Source organism: Pundamilia nyererei, unplaced genomic scaffold (genome assembly GCF_000239375.1).
Source record: "Pundamilia nyererei isolate P.nyererei 1_Seehausen unplaced genomic scaffold, PunNye1.0 scaffold00175, whole genome shotgun sequence".
In the NCBI taxonomy this organism is placed as follows: Eukaryota; Metazoa; Chordata; class Actinopteri; order Cichliformes; family Cichlidae; genus Pundamilia; species Pundamilia nyererei.
This window is the reverse complement of record NW_005187576.1, coordinates 545,847-570,541: the sequence shown is the minus strand read 5'-3', so window position 1 is coordinate 570,541 and position 24,695 is coordinate 545,847. Positions and strand designations below refer to the sequence as shown.

The 24,695-nt window shown below is 41.9% G+C and overlaps 1 long non-coding RNA gene across 1 annotated transcript in view; it reads right to left on the bottom strand.

The window, feature by feature from the left end:
- LOC102211722 (uncharacterized) overlaps nucleotides 1–24,436 on the bottom strand; it is a 74,760-nt gene extending 50,324 nt beyond the window's left edge. Inside the window, exon 1 of the long non-coding RNA XR_312063.1 lies at nucleotides 24,274–24,436. This is a non-coding gene — a long non-coding RNA (uncharacterized LOC102211722). The remainder of the gene's footprint in view (nucleotides 1–24,273) is intronic.
- Between the last annotated feature and the right edge of the window lie 259 nt (nucleotides 24,437–24,695).

Sequence of the window (24,695 nt, the reverse complement as noted above, 5' to 3'; positions counted from 1 at the left end):
TTTGATGAGAGGGTAGGCTTTTTCTAACAGTAGCATTGTGTAGGTTTCAAAGGTGCCTCGTGTTTGTTGCTTGCTCCTTTGTGTTAGATTTCAACTCAAGGTCTAGGCAACCCAGAGTCACCCTCCACTATGGTCACATGGTCTATGTTGTCGATCCGTATGTTAGCAAAGCTATCGCAGTCTCATTCTAGCCAACTGAAAGTAGCATAGCTCTGGAAAGAAAGTTTGGTTTATACAGGTGAGCGTGCTGGATGACATATTTACACTACAGTGTGCTTGAATTAATTGCCCTCATAGAGACAAAAAGTGAGAAAGTATCTTTGCCAATCTGACATCACATATATTACATCGTGGGACAAATTCTGCAATGTAAGAAAAACACAACTGCTGCAGGATGAGCATCTGTGCAACAACCATCTAAACAACGCGTTCAGAAGGTTTAACAGAGTAGTTACTTTTACGGTTACTTTTCAGTGACCTTTATATCATCTCTGTTGCAGTCTGTGCTATTAACAGCGTTTCAGTATTTGGAGTCTCCCTTACTTTGTAGCTTTTTTCTGAATGCTGCTCAAAATTTTCAAGACTTTTTTGTAGTTTCCTTTTATTTTATCTATTTGCCTGGGTATTCTTCTCAAGTTTCAGTCCATCAAGCACTCAGGGCCACTATAGACTACGGCTGCCATACTCGAAGGACCAAACCTTTCAAACTTACAGCGTCTCAATATTTCATACAGAGAAGACTGATTTTACGCATTTTGGGGGGAGATTTAAGCAAAAAACACTGATCCAAGCTGAGAGGCCCTCAAGCACCAATGGTTTTATTGACTAAACCCTTATATACCCACACAAACACACTAAAACGGCTTATTGTTTCCTTAACCTAAACGCAATCAGTCTGGGGCTCGTTTCATTTTAGAGCCGGCAGCCACGAGAGTCAGGGATGGATGTGGAAGGAGTGCAGACTGATAGAAAAGGACTGCAGGTGATTCGTCTTAGTGAGCTGGGCTTGGTCAGTTGGACACAAAAGTGCAGGGTACGTCTGGTTTTAATCAATGGAAATCCCACCTGGAGCAGAGAGTGAAAGGGCCAAAAAAAAAAATGAAAGTGGCTTAGTGAAAAGGAGAAAATTGGTAAAAGAGAGACATCAAGCAAGGAATGAAAAGCAGCGGCATAGCGGACAGGCAGGAAAATAGGACATGGTCAGGAATTAAAAAGCAAGTTTGTGATTAAAAAGGATGGTACACAGTAAACAGGGGAGAACAAACGACAGAGATAAATGTGGAAAGTGTGAAAAGGAGGGGTGGAAGAGAGCACGAATTAAACCGTTTAACATGCAAAGGGCTGAGAAATCAAGCTCCCGATCCATCTTTTAAAGTGCAGAAATGAAACCCCCATTCATCATCGAGCTGTGAGGATATAACTAAAGAAAAAGGAAAGTGGCAGGTAACCAATGCCCCTGTCTGTTATCGAATTCTTCTCCTGGGACGACAGCAAAGAGTTTCTGACTTTTTGAAAGGCACCAGGAAGACAGAAAGAGCGTTTGATGAAGTAATTTGGTGTTTACTGCCACAGACTCATCCGTCATACACGCAGTTTGCTTAACAACTCTTGAAATGGAGGTACTTAGCAATTAAGATTGAGTTGCAGAACGGAGAGACAGGTTCAAATTATATGTGATGCAGTAAAGAAGGCTATTAATTTGGGTTCAAAGAGAGCTCTGCCTGAGGGGGGGGAATAAAAGGAAGCACTAAAGCGTGTTACACCGTCTGAGTGTGCATAGGCGTGGGTGTCGTGTGCGTTTTGAAAGCCTGCTTCCAACTGATTCCCAGTCCACTCTGACAAAATGTTTGAGCTAACACAACATAACTAACTTACTCCTGACAACACTTTAAACAAACTTAAGGTGCCCTCTGCACAACCTGCACGAGTCAACACAAGGTAGTTTGCAAGTGATACATTATTAATTCAGGTTTCATCAGGCGGGCAAAGAAAGAACATTTCCAAGCAGAACTCTGTGAAGCAATCAAAGTTGTGATCTAAGCATCCCTCTTCTGTCAAGCCTCTCAAAGCAGCGGATCAAAGCTTGCTGGGATACAATCTGGCGTGAATGAGGCCAGTGTTGCCTCCAACAACTTTAAAACCACCCTTATTCAATTTCTGCTTCATTTCACTTTATGGCATCTAGGAGGCTGCTGCAAAACAATTCTTGGTTCTTGGGGACACGCGGGGTATAAAGTCATTCAAAAGTGCCTGAAAACATTGAAATCTAAAAACAAACACAACTTGTTATTAAAGTGGCAATAGAAGGGTTTTGATCATAAACTGAATGTTGCTAGCTCAATGTAATTGCTATGAAATGTGCCCATCATAGTTTAGATTCAATCCCGATCAGACCGGTTTTCACAATGCCACCAGTTACAGAATCTCACAGTAGAAAGTCTACAGCACCAAAGAGGGGAAAGAACAATGCTCTCAGAAAAGGCAAAAACAGGCTCAGAAGGAGACAAGAAGAACCTTGAATAGATGCACTGGATAAAGTGCTGGGCCACTTATAAAACTAGGGCAGGGCAATATGGCCAAAAATATTTATCACGATATACATTTGAAAATTTGCAATAACGATATAACTGACGATATAATTGACACTAGACAAAATACTTTACAACTCCACAACTTTATTAGTGCAAAAAAATCCCCATCAATGTATTTTCACTTAAACAAGCAGCTGTTTTTTTATGTGCATTAAAGTTATATAAAAATTTAACAGTGCAAATGCAAATTCCTCGCTGACAGTTTAACCAAAAGGCATTTCAGTGGAAATTGGCCGACATATCCTCAGCATAACCATGTATAATATCCACAAAACTTAAAAAGAGGTTATACACACACAAGATGTTGAAGCACAGTACGTATCACTCCGCGAGGCTCCTGCCTACGGTAGCCTTAATGCTCCGACAATCCATCAAGCGGTGCAGGTTTGTAGCTTAGCAAAGTCGTACTGAAACATTTTTGACAGATTTTTGAACGCCGTGTGCCACATAAAATCGGTTCGGTAATAACGGTAATAACGGCCCGCTTGCATGCTCTACCAAAAAAATGTGCTGTGGTGTGTATCTGAGGGACGAAAGCCAAACCAGTCCCACACCACTGAAGTTGCAGCATTTTTATAAACCAATTCTGGTTCATCTGTTTCATTCAACGATCCGCTTTCGCCCTTCTCATTCTCCATCGCCGGCACGCTTTTTCCACGTGCGTATGAAAACAAAGGCACTGCGCATGTGCGTTTTACCCATCTCGATATTTCATTTTCTTACCATTGCCTAACCTTATACCTGTATTACCGTGAATGCTATGATATGGCCCAGCCCTAGTGGAAACCCATGCCACGAAGCTCCTGGCGCACAGTTCTTGTGCTGATGTTAATGCCAGAGGAGGTTTGGATCTTTGCAATTATTAAGTCTGCATAAGAAATTTCAAAAAGAAGAAATTTCACAAATTCACTTGTTGCAATAGTTGCATCCTATTACAATACCACAGTCGAATGTTCTTTCACAAACGTGTGTAAAGGCTGACCGTACGGTGCTCGATTTTACACACCTGATTCAACAGGACTGAAAACACCTGAACTCAGAGGTTAACAGTTGTGGTTAACAGACTTTTGCCCATATAGAGTATTTACTCTGAAACAGCAACATTCATATGGCATCATTTCTTTCTTCCCGGTTAGTAAGTAACGAAACCTGCTTACTTAACAGCCAACGACTGGATGCTTTTACAGAGAGCAATTAGAAACAGAGCCCCAAAATGTTAATATACAGCAATCTGTCATAGGAAAAACCTAGTGTGGCTATTACTTAGATAATATAGCAGTGTTAATTAAGTCATTTTCTCCCCTGGAGGGCCGTGTGCCAGGACCGAGGCCTATCTGTTACAGCATAAAAATGCAGCCGCTGCTGTTTTTTGAAGGATGCCGGGCATGGCACAGCCACTGAAAAAATGCTTCTCTGTGTTAGTGTGGCTAAAATTTATGTAGCATGTGTTTCCTCTCTGTTGCATCAAATCTGTCGCAGCTGCAAATTTTAAGAGGAGGTTCAATAACATTAGTGTTTCCTGACTCATGAGATTATCATTTACACTCTAATCGACGGTTGAGCTTGCAGTCGTTGCTGGAATATCTAAATATCACTCTGGCCTTGTAAAAAGGGCAGCAGCCTCTACTGTATTTCAAGTGTCTCTTATGCAAAAAAAAAAAAAACAATCAGTGTTTTGCAACCTTTACTTAATAAATTTGTTATTTGTTTGTTTTATAGGTGAAAAATTTCATTAATATTTCTATAAACCTAAGGATCTAATAGTGAGATCATTGACATTTTTGGGCCAATATCTTACCTTATTTTTATTAATGGCTGACATTTATTTAATTCTTAATTCTTGTGATATAATTTTGTCTAAATTAAAGGTTTTAAAGTCACTAAATCCAACCTGATTGGACATTTAAGTGCTCAGAGCTAAATTAAAGGTTGGGATATGTTGTTGAGCTTAAGAAAGCCTTCTTTGAAGCTCAAATGTGTGATTACGGGTAGTTTCAATACAACTGTCTCAAGGTGTCTTAATATTAATTCATAGAAATCTGAAGGAAAGCCTTTAAGTGAAGGGATTATAAAGAAGCCACTGAACAAAGTGCCACTGCGGTTTGTGTAACTAAACCACAAACAGCTATGGAGGCTGAGTGATGTGCTGTGATAGATGTACCGCAATCACAATAAGCATGAAATGGGTTTGACTCAGTCAGCAACAGAGCCAAAGAAAAGCAGCAATTTAGGAAGAATATGGTCATTCAGACATAAAAACCACAAACAAGATAAACTATGCTTTACAACCAAAGCTTCTCAATAGCTCCAGAGCGCATATTTTGCATCACTCCACTCAGGCTGAATGGATAGTAGTGCCTTTATCATCAGCCAGTAAAAAGAAAGAAAGAAAAAAATGCTTTTTGTCAGTTGTGCGCATCTTAGATTCCTCACTCATAGCCTTGGGTTTTACAGTACGCTTTGAAATCATGCACCTGTGGTGTATTTAGAGTCTGGCACCAAAACAAAAGACAAAAACGAGAAGTGGCATTGGAGGGAGACGATGGCTTGAGGTGGCATAAGTCTTTTAGCCTCTGTCACATTCCTGTGCCAGCTAGCTGTCTGGGTGTCCCTGGAGGCTAAAGTCACCACACTAGATCACAGGGAGTATGTGGGAACACATAAACATGCACGTATACAGTAGCAAAGAGCAGTGTCCTGTCCTCTGTCCTCAGTATCAAATGGCTGTTGTCAGCAGATGCAGGGCCATGATGCTGGATTCAGGCCAGGGTCTTTTTACTTCAGAATATTTTATAGCACCCCAGGTCATTCTGCTGCATCGCAGATCTGAGCTGCCTCAGTCATCACAATGTCACCATAATGGCTTTTAATACTGATCTAAAACTATAGTACTTAGAAATTATGGAACCATATCAGCTCAATGGGTTACAGAAGAGGTTTCCATCATAATTCCAAGTTAGCCACTAAAAAGCTACTTTCTCCTTTTAACAGTGATTTTTTTTCTTCAGTTTTTATGCAAACCTGGAAAATGATCACAGGTCTTGTATCCACATTTCAACTTAATAGGTATCCACTGCTGGACTGTCGAATATTAAAACAATTATTCGAAAAGATTAAATACTCTGTCAGCATTCAGCAAGTATTTTTCATCAGGGTTTGACAGCACTGATCTCTCTGTTGAAAGCTAATAGAATTATCGTTGTTCTATATACTGTTAATATTCAGCATTCCAACGTTGTAGAAGGATTTCATTGATGAGAACAGGAGCAGAAAGCCAGAGAGAAGACAGTTTTAACATATACACTGCCTACAGAGCCGATCGCAGCTCCCACAGGGCAAAAGTCAGTTAACATAACCCATGCATGTCTTTGGACTGTTGGAGCAAGCTGGAGACGCAGGGAGAAACTTCACACACAAAGTCTCCAGCCAGCTGGCAAACAAGATTTCTTGCAATTTTTTCCTGTATTTTCGTGGCAGCATGGCTGAGAACATCCATTAATAAGACGGCAAACATTCAAAAAAGTTTACTGAACATAGTTTCTTCCACCTATTTAATTCAGGATCACAAGGGGCTGGTTCCAGCTGCCAAAGAGTACATCCTGGATATTTTACCAACCTGTTGCAGGACTGACACATAGAGACAGACATTCACACCTATGGGCAATTTAGAATCACCGGTTGTCCTGATCCAATGCACGTTCTAGGACTGTGGGAGGAAGGGAGAGCGCATGCTTTGTTGGGTTCATTTGAACAACAGATGCACTGATGCTCTGCTTCATAAACTTGCAAATTTTTGTAGGATATGAGTTTACAAGTGAGTTTCTGAATACTCAAAACTATTAGCTTTCAGACTCTGTTTGCAACACCTGCTGCTTGTGGAAATTACAAGAGAAAACAAAAAGTTAAAATTCCAGTCCATTCAAATCTTCTCCAGATCCAGGGTGCCGCATTTATTACCAGTGAACGATTGTAAAAAAAAAAATCAGATTTTGATTGAATCTAAAATGAAACTAATCCAAGACACAAATCACAGAAGGGCAATGAATTGAAGACGCACCAGGAGGATCCTGCTAATAAATATCCATCACAGAAAAATGCGGCCACTGGAAAACGCTCATTTAGATTACCTGCGTTTACTTTCTTCATGCAAAAACAAATGACGACATGGAAGAGAGGCACAACGCAGCAGAAACAAAACAGGAGGGACAGAGAAATGACACCTAAAGTTAAATGAAGTCCAGCCAACACAAACTGGCCGTCCTTGACCAACGGGCTCGTGTTTTATGCCTTGGTTATCCCTCGCACCCCAGAGCACAAATGGCCCTCTGTCGTTTGTGCTGCCTTAATGAATAGGAGCACATCTTCGGCAAAGTCAAAGACGCGTGGGCATGGCCGCCACCACTGCTGATTTGTAAATCGCTAAGGATGTCTGGGCATCCTGCCAGCAGGGGCATGCTGTCAAAGCAGCAGGGGGCATCGAGGGTGACTGGAGCAGGCTACTCCGCTGCGAATAAAGCTAAGAGAAACAAGTTTCCAGTCCAACTGTGAGTGTTAACTGGAATCTTGCACCATGTCACATGTTTAATACATATGCACTTCATACACATGGGACAGCGAACCACAGAAAATAGCCCAGTGGTTAAAAATCCTTTCATCCCAATCAAATAAAGTCCATAAATATAATGTTTAAGTAATGCCTTTCCAGACGTGTTCCTGTTTGAACACCACATTACCTCTGTACATAAGCCAAACCAGGCCCGCAGGGAAATGCTTGTCCCAGTTTTGTTGCAGAGGAACTCGACTGGCCTGCACAGAGCTCAGAGATCCCCATTCAACACCTGGAATGCTCTCAGCGAGCCACGATTTATCAGCCAACATTAGCGTTGGATTACAGTAATGATCGAACGGCTGAATGGGTTTAATTTCCCCGCAGAAAGGTTGCAGAATTAAAGTGTTCCAAGAAGAGTGGAGGTTATTACAATCACATCTTCATGCTTGTCTTCCAGCATTAATGTAGAAGCCTTATCCAAACAGAATAATCCCAACAATAAAATACTTTTTTTAAAGAGTAGAGGAGAAGTAGTAGAAGTTTTCATTCCAGCCAAACCATATGAGTTTCAACCACTGCTGAACTTTAGATATTTTAGTTTTAGGAAATTCATATCTAAAGATACACTCAGCCTTGGTGCCATGAACCCATTTCCACTTGCTGCAAGCCACAGGTTATGAGTATTGCGAACACTGATAGCTAAACAATCTGTCCTTTCAGGGTGAGCTCTGCATACAGAAGACCCTTCCACGTGTAAACTGAGATATGGGCATGTAATAACAGCTTCTGAGCTGCGCCAGCCTGCTGTCTGAGTCAAAGAACCCTATCTTCATGACCAGTGCAGGCAGCTTGAGAGTATGCAAAAGACACCTGGCTTCTGCTAGTAACTAAAACCACCTGAGACCCGCCGCTTATAACTTGGTTTTCTGTTGTTTCCTATGTTGGACATTTAGGATTACAGCGCCTCATCAATCCTGAGTGTCATGGCTTCCTTTCCAACTTTCCTAACAGTTTCTCATCTTCTACTATTGAAATGTATCACATTGTCACATTTTATTTCATTATTAATTTCTCCTGTCACTGTAAGGCTTAACTAAAAGCCCAACATCTGTCTTTGGCACAGAATCTGTGGTGATGTGTGCTTACATTGTCCCACTCTGCAGCAACCAGACATCAGGCAAAGCTGCAAACGTTCAGACTTTTGGACAAACAGTATAAAGTCTCATTGCATGAGGAGGTTGTAAGTCACCACACCCTCCTCTTTCTATTCAACTTTTGCCAGGCCTTTTTGCATTTTGCACTGCTGCCCATGAAAACGCAATCTCAGGAGCTCTTGGAGATTCAGTTTGTGTGCCCAAGCCCTACTTCTTTGCGTCTGTTGATTGTGCTTGCCGCATCACAACATGTCTCACAGTCTCTCAAAGCCTCTAAAACTTTTAGAAGCCACGTCTGCAGCATAAAAGTTGTTTGATAGAGCTGTGTGAAGAGTATTTCTTTCCCATGTCCCCACGGGCGACATAATTCACAGGAGCTGGAATGAGAGGCGAAACCAGAGCACCACAGAAAATGAGAGAGCAGCATGTGTCTAAACAACACACACAGGCTTGTCTGACCCTGTGGTAATTGCCAGTGCTGTTGCAGTGACGTGATGTAAGTATTCATCTGCCTGCCTCCATCACCATCCCGCCATTCACCCAGCCAGGTTGGTGTTAACAGACCAAACCACTGTAGTGTAATCAAGTAAATAAAGCCTTGTGGGTTAGATGTAAATTAGATTCAGTGCAGCTGAGAGGAGGCACAGAAATAACAAGGTCACATCTCTGGACATTGATATAGTTTAAGATACTACAAGGACACATTAGAATGAGGAGGGACAAACAGGGCATTATGACAGAGAAAAATGTGACGGGAATACCTCACAGCATAATTTGTTTATGCAGTTTATTCCTTCGCTTGTTTTTTGGGGGGTTTTTTTGCCTGTCCCATTTGGTTCTTTAGCCATCAGAATTGTTGTCTGAAGACCAACAAGGAGACCCAATGGATTTACTTTGCCAAATGGATCATCACAGCCTCGCTGTATTGGTTCATTTGATCGACCTTTGTTGTTATTATTTATTTTATTTTATTTTCAGTTGTAACAGACGGGACAGACATGACTGAGGGATAGGAAAGGAAGAGAGAACGATGAAGGAAAAGAAAAACAGAAGGGAAGAGGGACAGTGAGAAAGGGCATTTAAAAAGAGAAAGGAGAGGGGGAAAAAGAAGAGAAAACAAGCAAAAAAAACAGCAACATACTAAACACAACACCATCACGTTAATCTAGCTAAGTGTAAACAGCAGTAAATACTAAATATTGAATGTTGTTGTGTAGCAAACAGAACCGACAGCGCACAATGTGCTTGGAAATAGCAGCCTATGAGGTGTAGTTTATGTCTATGAACAGTGAACACCCGTGTGCACACCTGTGTGGATCAGCGCGCTTGTATTCGAAAGGTTTCCCCATGTAACGGTCTGCTAGAGGATGTAGAGAGCCATAGCCCCGTCCCCAGGGCATGAAGCAGGCATGGAGGAGATCCAGGCTCCAGACATCCAGAGGCCCCAGAGTGCGAGAGCCCAAGGAGGACCACCTTCAGTTGTTTAGGATATGCATGTTGGCCTAAATCTAAAATTATTCCCTCGTGTTACTGCTTTGTTTTTTTTGTTTGTTTTTTAAGTTGCACTCCACAGTCTTTTTCACTGGTGCTGCTGATATTCATTCTAGGTATTAACATTTTTTTTATCTCAGCAAACAATCCTATAATATGTTTTTGTTTTGTTTTTTTCAGATATAAGCCACATTTTATCTCCTTACTGACACTATACATCTTTGCCACATGATGACACCTGAGCTTGAGCCTCTATTTAATGAAAAATGTGGCATGTGGCTGACAACTAATGGCAAATTCCAGCTTGTCTGCAAACACTCGCCTCCAGAAATAGAGAAGATTTGAGCTTAAAGTAAACTTTAATGCTTTAATGCTGCAGTCAACACATTTCGAAAAACATACATGTTTTACTTCCATGCAAACTGGCGACCACAGCAACCTGTGTGCAACTAAAGCAATGGCGAGGACGTTTTTTGGTGTATCGCCAGTTTTATGCTAGCGACTGCCAAAAGCCTGCGCTTAAACCAGTCTAGGCAAGACTAGTCATGCACGCCTAGGCCAGGGTCTAGCCGTGCATGACTGGTCTCTAGGTCTGTAGACTTTAGCTATCAGTTTCACAGTGACTGACACCAACTCTCTGAAACTGGTCAGGAAATACACAATTTCCTCCTTTGTGTGTAGGACTGACAGCTAAGTGGCAAGTATCTGTGTCTGTGTTTGTGCTTTGCATACAGTTAATGTGCAGTGTTGCCAACTTAGCGACTTTGTCGCTATATTTAGCGAGTTTTCAGACCCCTTAGCGACTTTTTTTCTAAAAATCATCGCTAAAAAAAGACGTGAAAGCGCTACTCTCAACAAGCAGCGGGTGCTGTAACGCAGTCAGTTCTTCTTTTACTCTTTTACTCTTATGCTGTTTTGTGGATCACAAGGTTTAAAACTACTTATAAACACACACACACAAAGTAACTTCACCAGAGTGCCTATTTCGGGTCACTTTTGCCAGTCCAAGCCCGGGTAAAGGAGCAGGGTTGGACTTGTGACATTAAAAAAAACAATAATTGGTAAAAGAAATTTAATTTGTAGTTCTAAATAAACTCTAAATGCATTTAGGACGTTTTTTACTCACTTTATGTCTCTTCCACAATGTTATTTCTCTCTCCAACAACATAGGTTACAATTAGATTAGCATGACCAATTATGCAAATTAGGCGATGACGTCATTTAGCGACTTTTAGGACAACCAATAGCGATTTTCCTTACTGAGGAGTTGGCAGTGTTGGGAAGGTTACTTTTAAAATGTATTCCACTACAGATTACAGAATACATGCCCCAAAATGTATTTTGTAACGTATTCCGTTACGTTACTCAATGAGAGTAACATATTCTGAATACTTTGGATTACTTAATATATTATCATGCTTTTACAACTACATGAATGTGATTTATTACTATTACTGAAGTTCCGCGGGTCTGAACCGTAGTAAAGGGACCTCTGGCTAATACTGTTGGGCTCGTAGCCGAAAACTAGCTTTACTTTGTTGTCTGGGTCAACTTTGCTTGCGAGAGACAGAGAGAGGCGTTGAAAGGCTGCTCCAACGGAACTTATTGTTTCGGATGAAAACACGAACACGGTGTACAGTCGAGTCCTAATAGCTTACTTACAACTGGGCTCGTCAGGCACTCTTCTTGGCTGCAGTGGTTATTATTATATTTACATGCTTCCAGCTCCCGTTTCTGCTTGACGATAACTCCTGCTTTTCGACTCTCCTTTTTCTCCCTCCTCGCGCTCACAGACACATAACGGGTATGGCAGTCCATTCTCCCTGCAGCACGGACTACACTGCCCATGATGCTACATTCTTTAGGGCTATGTCTGTAACACTCTACCTTTTAGCTTAGCACAACAACAACAACAACAAAAGGCGCTCTCTCACCCAGGAAACACAGTCACAAAGAGAGCGCGTCACCCTGTAACCATGGCAACCGTAACGCTGCCGCCTGGAACAACAGAACGTAGCTGTCAAACAAAACCCAAACAGTCCTGACCTGCGACAATATAAAACAGGAAAGTACTGCTGTGTAATCAATTTATTTCAACAAAGTAACTGTACTCTAAATACCACCCTTTTAAACGGTAACTGTAACGGAATACAGTTACTCATATTTTGTATTTTAAATACGTAACGGCGGTACATGTATTCCGTTGCTCCCCAACACTGGGAGTTGGCAACACTGTTAATGTGTGCAGCTTGCTAACCAAGCAAGCTAGCTAGCAATTATTACTTCATCCTCGTCCAAATATTTCTTAAAACACACAAATCCAGTCCAGAAAACATCGTGATGGTTATGTGATTATTTTCTATACAGTCAGTGGCTGAAAAGTCTAAATGCTAGTAAGTGAAGGTCTTAAATTAATTTAACTCTTTACCCCTTGAAAGTCTACTAGGAGTAACCCTTGAAGCTCTTGTCTAAATTGAGTGGTTTCTGTCATATTTTAGGCCTGCTTACAGAGTTACTGAGAGTAATCTAACAGTCGTCAAACCACATCTTTATTAATATACACTGAGGTTTCAGTACTTGTTATTGTGAGTACAGGGGAGATCGTCAAATGTTGTCTTTATGGGCGAAAGAGTTAAAAAGAAATCTGAGAGCTGAGACATAAATGAGAGCACACATAGATAAATAAATGAGGTGTTCTCAGTCCTTGCTCCAAATGTCTGTTTAACAATACATTTAGCATTCAGGGGGACGCCACACATTCAAAACCTCCACTGGGACCTGAGCCATACTTAAAAGAAAACCGCTCATGGCGGGTGATGAATGGGGCTGCTGGCCAACACTAGCAAGAGCAATCTGCTGTGAGTGGGGGCAGACATTTACTCTGCCATCAAACTTCCACCATCTGATTTACACATAGCTAGAAAGTGCTCTACTGCTTTCCTGCTGTGTTTCTTAAGCCTTTTGTAAACAGAAATTAAAAACCTAAAACCCAGCCTCCCATTTATTGCACTGGAGTCCATTGAAGAAGCTATACAGTGCTTAAACAAATTTATTAGAGCACCTGTCAGAAACACAAGCGAACGCAAATAAAACTGTCTGACACACGTGTTTAGAAACGCACATAAATTACAGTAATTTGGCAGACAATGCTGTGCTTTACTATTTTTTCTGCTTTTTTCTAAGACTGTACATGTGAAAATTCATAAATAACAGCAATAATTATCATTAGAGTTAAAAACATTATTTGAATTAAAGAGGTTGCACATGCTGGTGGATTAACCATTGCAGAAATACTGTTAATTTAAACATAAACCTTACATCGGGTGGTGGTCTAATAAGTTTATTAAGCATTGTAGGTTTGGGGAAGATGGCAAGGTTATGTTATCTCTTGAAATACTGCCTATATATGTGGAGCCACTTCTTTGTGCCTTTTAAAAAGGTCTCACACAAGCACTGTACTGTCACTGCACTGTAACCAACATGAGATGGAAACCCAGAGGGTCAGGTAACAGAGAGCAAAAAATGTCTGTAGGTGGTGGACATGGATTCCAGGTGCAAAGGTTACTGGAGGAGATTAACAGCAGTGCGTGACGCTCACACACTGGGCAGTACAGTGGCCCAACAGAGGATTTCAGCCACAGTGTTGCAGCGGGTTGGTGGAGTAAAAAGAAGCAGAGGAAGGAAAAGTGCAGTGATGTGCAAAATCCCGAGAAGAGAACAAGATCCTGAAAAGGAGCTCTAATTGGCCTAAGCATCCAGGTGGGCCATATGAAAGAGGGACAGTCACCGTGACAAAGCTTTAAGAGTTTTTTCCCATACAAAAGTGTGTCCAATACAAGGAGGGTTCGTGCACGTGAGTGGGGTTTTTTGTGCAAATATAGCCACATACTAAAGTTTTTCCATCATTGAACCCTGCTGGTTAAATATCCAGGCATAGTATTTCCTGAGTGTTCTTGTTGGGGGTGGAGGGGTTGGATGCGGTGGTGGATAGAGGATGCCCAGTTGGCCGCTTATCTCTATCATGCAGACGCTTGGCCCACGGTCTTCCATCACTTCGCTTCCTTGTTAACAGGCTGCACGGTAATCGGAGAGCCATGTGACTCAACAGTAGCCCCTTCTCCCCTCGCCACCTGGAGGTTGGAGAAAAAGGCCACTTCGACTTGTTTGATGTTTCTGGAATAAGATGCATTTACCTCGGTGCAAGATGCTGAGACAAATGTTCTGCCATTAATCAGCAGGATGGAGAGGATTGATTTTAGGAGACACGCAGGTGAATCTCATTTCCTTCTTGGCTTAATCCAACATTTCAATTTACTCTCGCTTTCATCCACCAAGTCAAAAAGTAATAGATTTTTGTGTAATAAATAATTCACATGACTGTGATTAAACCTCCAGCCATTCTGGTGCTTTTGAGACGAGGTGCTGGGCGCGGCGTGCTTTTTAATACTCTGATGGTGACAACGGGGCTCTGAGAGTTGACCGTCTCTGTTTCTGCCTGGACATTAATCACTGTCACACTCCTCTCTTTCTGCTTCAGTCTCAAGCAGACCCTCCTGCCCCCACCGAGAGCCACTTCTATCGCCATAGTAACCAAAGCTAACCCGACTCAGCAGTGCTGTAGAGGTAGTGTGGCACAAAAATGTGTTTATGATTGAACACTTAAAGCCAGGGAGGCAGAGCGTAGACGCGTCGTGCTTTCTGTTCCACTTTGTTGACTTGCCCGTCAGACTTGTCATTGGCCAAAGACAGCAACCTTTGTTCAATGTTCAGCTTCAAATAAGGATCGTGGTCACAATCTGAAGTGCCTGCACTCGCAGTACTTACTGTTTCGCTCATTTCAGGCCTGTGCTTGTATATGTTCTCAGTGTTCAGCACCTGTTAGCTAATGAGTCCTTAATTAAGGCTACAGTCTTGCAGCACTATTCCCCTGTCAGCCTCATATCCAGAATTGAGCGTATACAGCTCGCACGCAGCATGAATCACAAATCAGCCACTTTGGCGGAGAAAAAGAACAAATTCCGGTCTGCCTGTTGGCTTAAAACCAAGAGATTTCTGGCAAGAGCCACACAAAAAGGTCAAAAGACACGGCAGAATAATTTCTCCTGAAAGTCTGTCAGGTTAAGCTGGAGTATTGCTGAGTGCTCATTGCTACGCAGGTCAAATAGACAGGAAAAAAAACAAAAGAAAACAGACGCAGACAATGAATAATAGCCTGATCGGATTCTCCCTGAAAAAGCTGAAATGTTTTGACACCTCAGATGTGAAATAGGTCTATAGCTGCCACACAAAATAAGTGTATATGCTCTCTGTTGTTGCTTCCCTTTGTCAGAACGTGCAAAAGTACACGTCTATATATGCTGATTTTCTGGAGAAGGCTGACAGCAGGCGTGGATTGTTTTGGATTGAGAAGAAGAATAACGCAGCTGTGAAGATTAGGTAACAAAAGGGTTTTTTTGGTGGATTTCACTGTGGTACCTGAGGAGATAAGTAATTATTCAACACGCATGCCTCTTGTTATCTGGTCAGGGCAGCGATAATACAAACTGCATAAAACATTTAGATGGGGAAATGTGAACTTGTCACACTAAAGGGAAATCAGAAAAAAACAAAGGGCGAACAGCGTGACAAAGTAGACATCAAAAAGCAACAAAAAACACCATGTGGGATCTCTGTGCCAGTGCACTTCAGCGCATTTGATCTTACTGGAGCTATACTTGGCTTTGGAGTTGTCGATGTGGCATTATCCACTAGTTCAAAGCAGCAAAGCAGAGCCCAGCTGATATAGGATTATTAAGACTGATACCGATATTTGGCAGTTTAAAAATCTGATATTCAAATATATTGGCTGATATGTTTTTTTCTTTTAGACACACGAGACATAAACTTTCACGTGTAGTTATTTATGTACCTGTTTGCGCTCTTCCTGGCTCGATCAGCTGGTTGTTGTGTTTGTTGGTTATTCATAATGTTCCCACCTTTCTGTAAAATGTTATTTCCTTTTATGAAAAGAAAAACGCATTCGAAATTCCCAGGGAGGAGTTTCCTCTACGTCCTCTCTTTTGTCCTTCTAAAGCTGTTGCTACAAGTGAAAAGTTGTGCTTTTGTTTCCACTGTCCTCTATTCTTTGTTCTGGAAATTATTTGAAATGTTTCAGGTATTTGTGGGAGGAAAGAGTGGGCGCTTACACGGCACGTAACATCATGGCAGCCTAATATTAACCATATTTTCACTGTTCCTGTACAATAATAAGGACTTTTTCAGCCTTCATACATGATAGACTCATAAAAATGATGACAACTATCCCACGGCGCTCTCAGGATCCCAGGACAACTCTGTCATTCTCTACTCTCCACTTGCATTAGATTTCAAGCCATTATCTGGAAGAAGGACAACGCCACTGAATCGTATTTAGTGCTGCAAAATCATTAGGCTCATGCTGCACATCGCATCCTGACATGTGGTTGTCCAATTATACATGCTACGTGAATGTGGGGATGTGGGTAGCAGTATAATCGGAGAGCAGCTGCCCGCTTTCACTAACTGCTGCTGATTTTCTAGCCATTACTGCAAATGTACACAACAGAAGCCGACACGCATATGTTCGGACACAAACACATGGATACTCAAACAAACAAACAGGCGCGCTCACAAACGCCAGATTGCTGACCGGCAGAGATGCATGTGCTGCGCTTTCTAATGAGCCAGTTCTACGACCTATCAGAGGCTGCTGATAAAAATCTAAAATACTGCAAACGAATGTCAAGTAAACACATCAGGAATTCTCAGCAGCTTTATCTGATAGTCTCCAAAGCGCCTGGTACTATTGAAGTCACATACTGAATAATGGCAGCTTCTTAGCATGCCAAATAGTCTCTAACAAAAACAAATAATGTATATCGTCATTCCATTTCCTGTCAGCGTGTCAATAAAAAGCTAGATGAGTTGTGCATGAGTTGCCTCTGCATATCAGTTTAAGCCTTGTTTGCACTGCCTTCTTCAAACCTATTATTTCACAGAGCACAAACTGAAGAAAGGAGTTTAGATCTCACCGTATGACTCCATTTGGAGAGATATAATCATTTTACAGGGTAAAAATGAGCCTTAGTCTATTAGGAGAGGTTTCTAAAAGCTGCACACAATGGGTCTTTTTGAAGCAAAATACCTGAAGCCCTGGGATCCCTGAGAGGAATGTTGACGACTCGAAAGCAAAAGTATGAGTTTGATGAAGCCACTTAACAATATTTGAACACTTTATACAGCCAAGTGTAGTTTTTATAGACTCCTAGTCGTATAATCGAATGTTTAAAGTGTATGAATGAAAAATACCAGCACTTCTGTCGACCTCAACGTGATTTATTTATGCTTTGTGCATTCAGGCTTAGGTCAGGTTTCAGACAACCAATTTCCATTGTATTTATATTTTGCTCCACATACCTGAATTTCTATACGGCAAAACGTAGCAATCCAGATGCTTCCATAGAGGAATGAAAATACATATTATCATGCTCAGGCTTTGCTTTTTTACCAGATCTCGGTTCAAAGAAACACCTACAGGAAAGCGCGCAGCAACTTTTCAGACAGTGCTCTTCAACGCCTACATGGAAACAAACAAGTGAAGGGGCTGTTGAGAAAGAATGGCGTTCATTCACTGCAGTAAAGTCACCTTGTAAGGCAGCTGAATTCTCGCACGATTCGATAGATCACGATCATGAGAGCTGCGGTTCAATCAACAACATAAAGGGAAGTGCTCGCCTTCTTCTCCTGGGTGTTTAAATAGATAGATGGTTCATCCAGTCACTTGACAAATGTCTTTTGGAAATGAAGATGATGTCAGTTATACACAGTTTTGTTTTTGTTGCATAGACCTGGAATCACAAACGTCTTTCTGAAGCCCCTCAGACTGCGACAGGTTTTACTTCTTTACACCTTTTGTGTAATTCGCCGATCTTATTCGATGACGTTTTGGTATGTGGTGTTAATCAAATGTCTCGTGCAATAATGTGCTAATTATTTAATGAAAAATGCTGCTCGTTTTCCAAACAGCTTACATGTAACCTATTTGGAAAACTGGTAACAACTTCCTAGCTGGTTCAGTGGCACGTCAGGTTACCAGTGAAGTAGAGACCTGCCATCTGTTGATTTAACAATATGCTTTCTGCATTGTATTAAAAAAAAGTCCAAATCCACTCTGAGTAATGCCAGATAAACTCAGACATTCAAAACAAGTGCTCTTACATACTCAATACCATCCGGAAGGTTTAAGCAATGGTAAATGTTAAATGTTCTTATTTAGTTTTTTTTTTTACGATGAGCACTCAAAGTGTTTTATACAACTTGTTCATTCACCCAATCACACCCGTTCTCACAAGCACTTTTCTAGGTTTTCAGTGCTACCGAACTAACATTCACACTCCGATGAATGCATTGGAAAGCAACCTGGGGTTAGTATCTTGCCCAAGGATTTTTGCCATGCAGACTGGTGCAGACTTCCAGTTAGCAGGTGACCTGCTCTACTACCTGAGCTACAGCCACCCCATCAAATCAAACTACTTGCTTCAGCCAAAGGAATTCAGAAAGGAAATCATTGCCGTCTGATGCCCTGTTCTAAGTTTGTTTGTTTCAGTTTTTGAAGGTCAGCTTTTGTCCTTAAATCAAAGGTTATAACAGAGGCGGAAATGTGTACAGGTTTCAAAGCAAAAGCAAAATTGTGATTTATGATTTCTTGACCTATTTCATGCGGACTGACTTGACTTGCAGGAGGAGGCTTGGGGCTTGGGGTTTTTGCAGAGGTACAGCATCCTGTTCTTTCTTCTTTGCAGCTATGACAAAATCAAAGGTAAATATATGTGATTTTACCTTTGAACAATGGCCAGATCTGTTAATGATTTGTCGCTCAACTATGATTCCTCTGAGAGCAAAGAGAGGAGATCCTTAAATTACTTTTCCAAATTACAACATTTTCTTCTTCTTTTTTTTACAGAAAAAAACCCCAAAACAAACACAAAAATCTAATATATTCTATCTAGAAACTGCAGAAACAATGTCTTTGACTTGGAAGATTCAAGAAACTTCCACTATAAAAGACCTCTCCGGTGTCTTTAGAGTGAAAACAGACAACCTGAGAGCCCATCCATCTCACAGAGCCAGTGGTTCACAGTAGTATTAAAGCGGTGGAATGGGAACAATGTTCCCACCGTCCCCACAAAGGGCTCAACACCCATCTTCCAAATCAGTCCTCTGGGTCACACCAAGCCTTGAATGAGCTCCCTTCCTAAAGCTTCTGGGGGTTTGAGCCGTGCATCCAGAGCATCAATGGAAATAGTGTTCCTCCCCCTCACAATAGTCAAATCAACTGTGGGAGTACTTTCTCCTCCTCTCGCTCCCCTTTTATTCCGGCTTTGCTCAGACCTTGCCGAGGCTGAACGGAGGAGGGATGGGAGAGAAAAGGCACATGCCTTCACGTCCGCTTCGCATGCACACAAAGAGAAAAATCAAATTGCTCAGACATGCACACATGCGCGTATGAGCGCACGCTCGCTCACGACGCGCGTTCTCGCACACCTCGTCTAATGGCCAAGAGGGGTAACAATGAGAACGTGTGGAAAAAGACAGAAATCCCAGAATATTCTCATGTTGGGAAGAATGCACATCCAGTTTAAAAGCTGCCCTCCAAATGAGGAACAGAGTCGCCTTTATTCAAACCACACCTGTTATTAATTGTTTTTTATTATTAATTAATTATTAATTTTATTAACCAATTAATCCTTTTCATCTGGAAATTCTTAGGAAATGTGGAGGCTGTTCATCACTAGCTCCCCAAGACCAAAGTTTAAATGTTTCAGCCAACAAGCTAAGCAGCAAATTCTCACATATGGAAAATAAGAAAAGAATAATCTGTTGCATGCTAATTTTAAACTCCAATAATCATTTAAAGCTTCAAAAAAATCAAGTTTCCCCTCCTGCTTGACAGGCTTTCCATTTTTATCTCTATTCTCCTTGTTTGTAAATAGCAGAGGAGGAAACAATGATGATAACGTTCTGCAGACAAATTGAGACTGTTGGGTCGCATCAAGCTTTAATTAGCAGGGTTGCAGACAGGGGGCAGAGACGTTGCTGCCGTACTGGATTTCACAGACAACGAGGTTGTCTGTCAATGCAGAGAAAGGCCAGGTTACAAACAGCCAGACAGCGTGAGTGAAGGCCACGCCAAGTACACTCTGCATTCAGAAACAATGAGATCTGGGGAGGCTGAGGGGACCCAGACAGACACTGTGGAATTATTCATTTCCACCCACCAGCTCAGACCGCTCGGCCTCCCTCTGCTGACGGCTCAAACTGTCTGCTTATTGCAAGTACACGTTCCTCCTCAAACCGAGTCTGTCATTAACAAAAGACTGAGCTAAAAAAAAAAATCAGATGCAGATTCTCATCAGGGTGCTGCTGCGGCGGTGAGGCAAAGTGCATCTGTCAAGCTGCAGTTTGTTTCTGACAGTAAAATTGGCCACAAAACACTCACATCAACCTCAAAAAAAGACAAAAAAAAGCAAGAAACAAGCCTGGGCCAAAATTTGAATGTTTCTCTAAGTTGTCACATAGCTGAGGAATGATTTCATTTTGAATAAAATGAGGCTCGGGACCTCAATCGAGCCTCGGTGTGTGTCTGTGTGTGTGTGAATGGAAAATGGCAACATTTATGTCAGCACTGTGGGACAACATAATCACATTCAGGTGACTAGGCAGCAGAGCTCTGTATTCTCAGTATAAAGACCACGGCGAGTATTGAGGCGAGGGCTGCCACCTCAAATCATAGTGTCTGACGCTGTTATTTCAAATCTGGCGTTATATTAACATAACAGAGAGCAACAGACACTCCAATGTGGCTGCAGTGTTCTGAATATACAGAGCCACTTTAAGGCAGCATCTCTCCATGTGTCTCTTCACACTCCTTGAAATATCTTAACAAAAAAATTGAAGAAAGAAAGAAAGAAAACAGCACGTCTTTTGGACCCTCTCTCTGCTTTTGGACAGCTTTGTTTTTCCTCAGTGCACCCTGACCTGATTACCATGTGAATCCTGCTCCAGAAGGCCACTTTAAAACTGTAAAAAATCTCTTTTCTTTACTTCCACATAGCAAGGACATGCACATACACACACAAAGGGGTGCAAAATAAGGACCAACAGGCAGAATTGTGCACCCCTGCAAACCACTCATTACTTTGTAACCATAAAGGCATCCTTCCTGAAAGTGCAGAGATGGGTTTTTGGTTTTGGGGGTGTTTTTATTTTTGTTGGAACTCTCAAGTCAGGGTTCAAAAAAGACATAAGATGATAGAGTGCATAAATAAAGTGAGGTGTGGTTCACACGGGTGGCAGCAGATGTCCTGGACAGCTTGTTTGGCGTGCATGAAAAGTCAAACAGCTGAATGACAGACTAACAGCAGAGATATCGCTCTGTGAAAGCTGTCAGTTTCCACTCTCTACCTTGGTTTCTTGGATGGTGAAAACCTACACCTTGAAATGACAAAACAGTCTGTCAACAGCAAGAGTTATTGTTATTTTTATCCCTCAAGCTCCTTTTCCATCTTTATACAACTGGAGCTATATGAAGGGTAACTGCGCGAGGAAAGTGGCATCAAACCCGACACAATCACACTTCTTATCTGTATCCGTCTGTTATCGCTTTAGACGAGACGTGCTCACGGCAACACTCGCACACCTGCGATGGTCAGACCATATTGAGCGTTTCATCCTCGTCAGGCGGAGGAGAGGACAGATCAAGTTCTCCGGACATTAAACTTTCATATCTGTTCACCGCATCTCAAATGATGCCCGACAACAGAAATATCTCACTTGGCCCCGTCTAAATATGCATCATTAAAAATCTGATGAAAAGGCCGCCAGCTCGTCTATTTCACACCTATCATATTTGGTAATGGAAATGAATTATTTATGTCGCCATTAGATGCCATGGAGATACATGACCCCTGGATAACATTGGGAAAACAAAACACTTCCACACGCTGTAGCTACATGGAAAATGAGAAAGAAGGGGAAAGTGAACGTAGAGTAGTTCTAAGAGGATAGCTGGAGGGGGATAGGTTGCAGGGAGGTTATCCAGTTTGGGATTGTTTTTTTGGATCTCTTTCTGCTTGGCAGGTCTGATTCTGCCCCACCAGGACCTGTCAAGAGCCCTCATAAATTCATCAAAGATGAAAACCTACTTTCCATTTGAATGGAGTGACCCAGGATACTAAAAACAGCTCTCCAAATAACAAAAGCGTTAATGATCCATATGACAAGCATCTGGGCCTAACAAAACCTGTCAAATGGATGAATATCAATCAAAAGATGAGGGAGATATGGTAGTTTCACACATATTGATGAATGAACAAAATAAAAGCAATAGTTATGCCAATGTGGGGTACGGGGGGTTGGTGATCAGATGAGATGAAATAAGATGATGTGGCAAATTTATTCATCCCATATCTGGGAAATTCTTTTGTTACGGCAGTTTAAGTGATCAATTATAACTGGATTGTGATGGGGTTGCTCCTTGTTATTCCACAGAAAGGGAAGTGGGAAATTACCACTATGAAGCTGGCTTTAGTGGATTACTAATTGTAGCTAATTGAGGATATTAAATATGTTTTTTTTTCTTGTCTGTTGTATGGGAAAAAAAACAAGCTGCATTAAAAAAGGATTATATCATCACCTTTGCCAAAACTCACACCAGCCATGGTGCATATTTGAGTGTTAATGAATAATACATTAATTTACAATGCTGAAGAAACTGAACAACTGGGGCTCAATAAAAACATTTTAAAAAAGCTACAGATGAATAGAGTGCAGCACCACAAAAGCTTCCAAGAGCCCAGTGATGATAGTCGCTGTTGCAGGAAAATAGCTTTCAGTTGAATAAGCTGTTTGATTAATTTGGTCGGGGGGGGGGATATAAGATTTAATATTTTAAGCCTTAAAAATTCCAGCCGCTACATTTCTCTGAAAACTGTTCTCAGTGAACTGTCTCCAGATAAAGGTTTGTGCGTAAGCTTTTGGCATTTGATCGACTGATTAAAACAAAAAGAAAAAACAATCAAGCAATACTTCATGAAAGTCTCTTTGCGTGCTCATTTGACCAAACTCAAACTTGTGTGCGTGCAGATTGTCTGTAACTCTACAGCAGACGTTACCTGGCAAGGTGTCGCCACAGCTGTACAGTGCCGCTCAACACTGCCCTCTGTTGCTCTGCTACAACACGGTCCGCTTTGGAGCTCTTGACAAATCATTTCAGGATAATCAACTCAAATTTACGCAAAATGAAATTGACCTATTTCTTTTATAATAGGGTATCTCTTTGTTCGAAATCCACAGCCTCAGGCGCTTTTTCCTGGACAGCTTTACAATTTAAACTATTACAAATCTGAAGTGTCTTTATCGGGGAGAAATGGAGAAGCTATTCATCCAAGTGACAAGCTCATGAATATTTTCTGAGTGTTCTCGTGCAGAATTAGCCTCACTAACGTTTCCTGGGATTGGGAAAGAACAAAACACCCGAAACGTTGTGCGCAAGGCTGCTCAACCCGTGCGTAAAAGCTGTTAATCTGTTATCGGAAGTGATGAGCAATGAGGTCATTATTGGCCGTCTTTAAGTCAGACAATAAAATTCACTTGCATAGTCGGAAAGAAAAGACAGGGTGGTCGATTTTACACCAAACTTCTGAACCGCCAAATTGGGTTACCGCGCACACAAATATTTAAAAAGAGAAATGCCGACCAGGCGCACAATCTCCCAAAAAATGCACTTTCCTTCCCAAGCATATCTCCTAACAACGGGAACAAGTTTCTCAACAAGGTTGCTTTTTAAGTCCACGTCTTGCCTCTTACCGGGACTACAGGACAGCGTGCAGCACAAAGTAAGTTTGAGGCAGTGCTAATGTGGCAGGCACAGCCAGCTCCTGCAGTCCACAAATGCGCCTCTGATCCTGGGATGAAACGTGAGTGGAAAGTAAAACTGGCGAGACATAAAGGAGCAGCTCTGAATAACACGCAATATCAACGGACAAATCACTTTGCCTCAAGCAGTTAAAGTGGGAAAAAGAGGATATCCGCAAAGTGTCTGACATTTAGGATAAAAACACAGCCCCACCGCTCAAACCCCGCTCTGATAGAAAAATGGTCCAGAGAGAAACGGACCCCACAGCATGGCTGAATAAAGCTTTCGAGTAGCCAATCCATTAGTGATGGAGGGTCCCTTATTTATTTTATCTGTGCAGGTCAGCTAAGCTGCAGCAGGCTATTGTGCTGATTTGCCTTTAATATGAAAAAAAAAATCAAACACCTCAGTCAAAGTCGAACTGCAATCCATTTCGTAAATCTGAAGCGGGATACAAGCTGGAAACTGGTGCACAACACACCCAAAAAGTGCTTTGTATTAGTCCTCCCAGGTATTTTGCAGTGGAAAAGAAGGGAAAAGTGGTTTTTCTTTTACCTTGTAAGATGTTTGTATTCCCTAAGTTGATGAGAATGCCAGGTAGAGATAAGGAGAGAATCACAGTCGCAGTTTTTAAGCTGTGGAGCCAGAATAGAGACGGGTTCTAGTCTTGTTTCCTCAGCCGCTGCGCGTTCCTCTCCGAGAGACCTGCAGCCGACAACTGCGCTCTCTCTTCTTTACCGTCGGACGATACCACCGGGTTGGGGGAGAGCGGGGAGGAGTGGAGGATTGGGGGTGGTGAGGAGGGTGGGGGGGAGTAAGAGGCCGATTTGCAAGCGCAATCGGGAGGAACATACGCACGGACACCCCGGAGAGCAAGAACAGTGTCACAACACTGCCCAGTGTCCAGTGCAGAAACAGCCGCACCGAGTTAAGAAAAGACCAAAGGGATTTTCTGGGAAAGGTTTGCCCTGCGTGCT